We start from the raw sequence: 6,433 nt of genomic DNA, 5'->3' as shown, positions 1-6,433 counted from the left end.
CTTTTCTCCATAGCAGTGTCTCCTTTTGAAATTGTGCACTGGTTCATATACTCTCTAACCACTGTCTCGTAATCCTGTTAGACTGTAAACCCCATGAGGACTGTGTGTGGACTGTTTCTGGTTTTGCTCTTTGGTTTTTTGCCAGCACCTATCACAGTGCCCTGCGTACAGAAACAACAAATATCTGTTTGATGACTGAATGAATGCCCTAACGTGGCAGGACTGGAAGCAGAATTTCACTGAGCGCAGGGTTATAGCATCTGTAATTCAGTAGGCTCCTGGGGGGCAGTTCCAGAAGCTGGAGTACCTGATGCAGCAAACCTGGATCATCTCAGGACCCCCAGCCCTCTCCTGTACCCCCTCCTCACCCAGGCCCTCCAGGATAACTTCTGTCTTCAGGGAGAAGCCACGTCTCAGCTATTCACAAAAAGCCTTTTCTTCCCCGCTACCCTGCACTTGCAGCAGCGTTGAAATGCTTCCTTGGATGCTCACAAAAGCATCCTAGAAGTGGGGAGCAACCTGAGACATTTGCCGGGATGCTTGGCTAGGTGTGCAGAGAGCCGTGTGCTCCCACGCGTATGTGGCCACCCTCATGGAGCAAGTCCAGGATCGCACAGCCCTGGATCTGACAGGTGACACGCCATAGCTGCGGGATTTACAGACTTGTGGGGAGAGGTTTGTCTCTGCTTTGAGAACTTGAGTGCTTCGTATAAATATTTATGGGATTCTGGTCCTCTGTTAACCCCGCCACTGCCACATTCCACTTGTGACATGGTGCTTGTGTGAATGACTGTGAAAACCAGGGTTCAGTATAAATGTGTGTATGTTTGTACATGCGAGCGCATGAAAACCTGCGTGGACCCACATGCATTTTGTAAGAGTGTACACATATGAAATCAGTTGTTTCAATGTGAGTATAAATCCATACAGACATGTGCATAATTATGCATGTTGCATTCACACTGTGCAAATGTATGTGCATGAACATTTGGACATAAACACACACGGCATAGATATGTGCTTGTGGGTACATATGTAATGTGTGTGTGTGTGCATATGATTATGAAAGTACACACAGGGTGGGGCAAAAGCAAGTTTGTGATTACACAAAACACAGTTTATTCTTGTATTATTATTTATTAATCATTGTCTTATTTTCCATATGAACAACTGCAAACCTACTTTTGCCCCACTCTGTACATAATAAATAAGTGCATATGATTCTGCATGTAAATGTGTGTGCATTACATGTATGTGCGCGTGTGTTGCTTGCATGCACACATGCACCTACCCTCTGAATGTAAGCACATCTCTGTGCAGGGCCAAAGCTTCAATAGCACGACAGAAACAGCTTTGGTTACGCTATGGGCAACTCCGTCGAAATCACCTCACCTAGAGGCTGCATCTTCTATCAATGCCTGCTCTAGTAACTCCGATACATTTATTGGAAAGATCAATTGAGAACAGATGAAAGGTGAAAAGACTGTTGATTAATTACAAACAGCACCAATGTCCCAAGCCAACAATGCCCAAGTGAGCCTCCCCCCCAGCGCGCACACACACACACACACACACACACACACACACGTGAGCGTGAGGAACCAGCAGACCCAAGGCCCCGTAGCCCATCTCTGTGCCTGGGCAGGGAGTCCTGTGGCTGAGGGGCATTAAGTACACCCCCAAGAGTACTACCCATTAAGTACTACCCTCTGCAAAGAGAAGTAGAAAGGAAACCCCCAAAAGGGCTATGCCTCACCCCTCCATACTTTCCCCCAAACTCTACCAGCACCCAAGTATTTCAAATAAGGGATAGGGAACTTGTGCAGTTTGGTGGCAAAAATGTAAATTTTGGCATCAGGTGAGGATTCCAGAGCTAGATTTTCTCCACTGGGTGACACTGGGCAAGAGAAAACCACTCTGGGCCCTGGTTCTCCAACTGTGACCTGCGTGGATAATAACAGCTCACACTTCAGAGACTTCAGTGAAATGTTACAATGCGACTAACCTCATGATTTGGCCACTCCTCCTCTGCTGCGTGACCTGCTTGCCCCTTGTCCGTGGAAAGGGACATGTACCAGGTTTAGGCTCAGGCTCCCAGGACTCAAAGGAGGGCAGATGCCGAGCCCAGCGTTGGGAAGGGCAGCCCTCCGCTGCCCACTCAGGACAGGCAAAGCTGAGTTCCCTGACCAGTCCAGGCCCGTGGCCTCTCTTCAGTAGGACACAGGTGCATGTAACCCTGACAGGTTCGAGGCAGTGAAAGTGACAGATGGGAAGAAACCGGGGGAATGTGGGTGAGCTCAGGGCAGCCTGGGCTCCCAATTCCAGATCTCAGGCCTATCTCACCCTCCCCAGCCCTGAAATGGGCACCCCCAAGCTGCCCACCCCACGGTCCGGTTACTAGAAGAAACGCGAGCCCTGGCAAACACACAGCTCCAAAAGGAAAACACAACAGTATAAATATTGGATCTTTGGACTTCGGCTGCTTTCTCGCACGGAAGCTGGCTTCTTCCAGAAAGTACCAGGCCTCCACCCACTGCCTCTGTGGCTGCCCCTCCAGCCCCAGGACATCATCCCTTTTTGATACAAATAAAAAGGAATGTGTAATGAGTGGCTGCTGTTTTACATGAAAGTAACTTCACACGCAAAGAATGCAGAGAGGCAGCTAAAACTGAGTTGTGCTTCAGAACAAATCCTTATTAATAATTTAGGTGGTTTTCCAAATTGGAGTGTGGCAACTTCCCTCATATATGTAAGTTCTTCCCAGGGAGAATAGTTAGCTCTGAGTTTCTTACCTACATGCATCTCTTAAGATAAGATGTGCAGGACAATGGAGAAGGGTCGTAAGATACGAAGAAGACGTGTAAGGCATGGGAAATGCATGTCGAACATGGTGAGCTGTGCAGGGAACAGGGAAGTGTGTTCCCCGGCTGGCGGAGGTGCTCTCCATGGTCCGGACACCTGCTCCCAGGGTTGAGAACTATAGAAAAGATGAAATTCCAGCACAGGCAACAGCTGCCTTTCCAACAGGAGGCCGTCATCTGAGCCAGGTAAGCTCCATCCTGGGAGGCTTAGTGGTGGCTGCTCCTGAGAACCAGGTACACTCTGGACACAGGACTCTCCCACTGGAAGTTGGCATGTCTCCGGAGACTACTGTGCTGGGGGCAGCTCTTCTAACCAGACTGACTTCTCTTAGGAGGGCTGTTCTTAAAAAAGACCTTGTCTCCAGGACTTGCCGTTTGATGACTTTTATTTTGGTGGGGAGAGGAGAGACAGAGCAAACCTCTAATCCTCTCTTTCTTACACAACAAATCCAAACACTACTATCTCTGGGCTGAGAGGCCAGGCCACCAGACAGCAGGCTGTGGAGCAAAGGGTTATGCAAGAAGCCAGTTCAGGCTTTTTTCCTCTCTGAAAACAGAAGGACTCAGAAGTGGGCTTTGCCTCCGAAAGCCTGCAAGGGAACACGCCGAATCTCTAAACCCAGCTGTTTCCAGGGCGTGAAGAAAAGGAACTTGAGGAATAGGGATGGGTAGCTGAGGGAGTAGCAGATTGTCTGGCAGAGCAGAATCTGTAGCTCTAGGTCACAGAAAAAGTCAGATGACCGTCCTGGTGTCCCTGCCGTGGTTCAGGGCAGCTCCCACCCTGAGCCTGTGTCCAGAGGCCCAGGACACGCACCGCGGGAGGAGTGCAGGGAGGCGGGCACCTCTGACACGGAAGGTGATGGTCCAGCCACGGAAATGCCCAGCGACCCTGGGCTGAGGGAAGCCTGGCTGTGACCCACAGAGAGGTCTGGGTCCAGGGCCCATCCTCAGCTTCCCCAGAGATCCCTCCACAGGGAGCCGGATTTGCCTCCTCTCTCCCGGAGACCGCAGTCCCCGTCAATCCCCAGCCAGCCTGCCGCCGGGAAGGATGGAGGGAAAGGCTGGGGAGCCGGGCCGGCGCTGTGCGGTGGCTCCGGGGACACAGACCTCACCTCCCTCCCTTCACTGCAACCCACACCTCCCAGCCACCCAGAACCCCTCCGGGATAAAAGCAGAGGGCGGGGGATGGGAGGTGAAAACGAGGGAGAGAGCTTTCTGAAATGAAGAGTTGACAAGGGAGAGGGAAAAGGCCAAGGAAGGGCGCGAGGAGAGGAGGGGGAGCTGACGCCTCCACCCCTCGGGCAGGGCAAGGACCCCAGGCCCCCCGGAGCTGCTCCCGGCGGCGGTGCCGACCGCCTCGCCGAGAGTGGCGGCCAGTCTGGCCTGCGGCTGCCTGCACCCCGCGGACCCGGAGTCGCAGGAGGTGGCCTGCTCTTCGAGCCGGACCGCGGCCGCCCCAGCCAGTGACGCGGCCTGGAGCGGAGCCACGGCCGGGGGCCTGCGTGCGTCCGGGTGTCTGTGTGTGTCTGCCTCTGCGTGCAGGCGTCCCCAAGTGCAGGCGCCAGCCTGTCTACGTGGGACCAGTGCTCGCCGGGCAGGCTCCTGGCGCAAGGAGACTCTCCCTGGGGTCGTGAAGGATCGCGAGGAGCCTGTGCGCCGCGGGGAGAGGCGGGAACCGACCAGGAGCACCAGCCTGCAGGGCTCTGCGGGGGTGGGACGAGCCTGGGGTCCTCCCGACCCAGTTCGCTTTTCCCTGAGCTCATGGGCGCCCAGTCTTCCGAGTGCTGGCGAGTCTGGACGGCGGGCTGCGGGCTGAGACGTGGCCAGGGCTTGCCTACTGCTGGAACCGACCCTGGAGGCTCCCGAGGACTCGGCCTCCTCCTGGGTTCTGCCATCCCTGCCTGGCTCTCGCCTGCGTGCACCCGAGCCTGCTGGTGCTGAAATGGTGGCTTGGTGCAGGGACGCCCAGCGCCTTGGAGGGCATCCATGTGGGTGCAGGGGGTGGGTGCCTGTGCGTCAGTGTGTCACTAGGGCTGTGTTGTGGAATTGACTGTCAGCTTCTCAGAGACTCAACTGGTCACTCCGAGCCGGTCTGAGCCGCCATATCACTCCGGATGCAGCACCATGATGTCCGTCACTGGGTCAGCGTCTGTGTCTGCGCTCTGAGAAAGGAAAACCAGTGTTTTGGAGTTTGTGACTCTCCCCAGTCCGGAGACCTTTCTCACACAGTCCAGGTGACTCTAGAGGTGGAGGATGTCAGTCCCCTTGAGATGACTCCAAGGCGAGTCAAGCCCCTACCACTTGGAGTTGTGGTCATCAACCTTGGTCTCTGTTGAGACAGCAGCGGGGTTCCTTCCAGCACTCCTCCCCAAGACCGCTTTTGCCCAAAAGGGGAGATGCTTATACACATGAGCAAATCATTTTCAAGTTCTGTGTGTGTGTGTGTGTGTGTGCACTTGCACAGCCAGTCACCCAACCAGTCAGACCCCTTGATCCTTCCTCCGTGGGCATGCAGCAGTCACCCCTCAGCCAGACTAGCCTCCTCCGTCCCCCAGATCACAGCCAGAGCCTTCTTCCCTGCCAGCACCTCTTCGGGCTGGTGAAATAAACTTGGAATTTACCTCAAACTGAAATCTCTGACTTCTCTCCTATTAAAAAAAACACCAAAGTGACATAGAAATGTAAATTACTACTGGTATTACTTTCATCCTTATTTTGGGGGGAATCCCCTTCTCTTCTCCAGACCTGACCACCTCCCCCAGGTCTCCAGGGACCTACACCAAAATCTGTTCTCCCTCCCTTCTCCAAAGCTCTTTGCAGCTTTGGGATCCTGGCTGGGGTGCTGCTGCTTGGGTCTCTGCACCTCCCCCTCTGGGTCCTGAAACTTCACATTGGAACCTCCAGGTCAGAGAACTGCAGGGCTGGACGGCTGAGTCTCCCAGACCACAGATATCGGGTCCGGAGAGACTAGAAGTCCCTCGGAATCAGGTACTGCCAAAGAATCAGAGGATTTGTCTCGGCTTTGGCAGAGGAGTTCCTACTGGGACTCAGAGGTGTCTGAGGCCAACCCCGAGTTGCAGGCGGTGTTCTGAGGAGGCTGAGTGGGGCTTGGGGACACCTGGGCAGGCTCTGCTCTTCTACGAGTCTGGAAAAGGAGAGGCTCTGGGACCACCAGGCTACGGCTGGAGCTGTTGGAGCTGCTGCAGCAGGATAATGCTCTGAACCCCTCTGAAGCCTGATTTGGGGAATCACTGAAGTCCTGATCCAGCCATGCAGTGCTCTTCTGGGAAGCTGAGGGCTGAGAGTTGGGGCCTGACTCCCAGGTGCATCCTGGGCACAGCGGGACTTCCTGTCTGCGGGGTCGTACACCTGGAGCTGGATTCCACCTGCTTCCACCAGCCCTGAGAGGAAGGGGGTAGGCCTCCACCCAGAGCGGGCACTCTAGCTCCGGGCTGCTTCAGTTGGTCCCAGCGAGATACACTGGGCAGGACAGAGCTAAGAACCTTCAGCTCAGGCAGGACAGCCAGAGCAGCAGGGCCGGCTGAGCCTAATTACCAGAAGGACCCGGCTTC

At 54.6% G+C, this 6,433-nt stretch overlaps 1 pseudogene; it reads right to left on the bottom strand.

Annotated features, from left to right (window-relative positions):
* Positions 1–3,297: 3,297 nt before the first annotated feature.
* Positions 3,298–4,987, bottom strand: LOC118618440 (annotated as a pseudogene).
* Between the last annotated feature and the right edge of the window lie 1,446 nt (positions 4,988–6,433).

The sequence above is a fragment of the Molossus molossus genome, unplaced genomic scaffold (genome assembly GCF_014108415.1).
Source record: "Molossus molossus isolate mMolMol1 unplaced genomic scaffold, mMolMol1.p scaffold_m16_p_6, whole genome shotgun sequence".
Taxonomy (NCBI): domain Eukaryota; kingdom Metazoa; phylum Chordata; class Mammalia; order Chiroptera; family Molossidae; genus Molossus; species Molossus molossus.
Note: the sequence above shows the minus strand (reverse complement) of the source record. Positions and strands in the feature narration are given on the sequence as shown.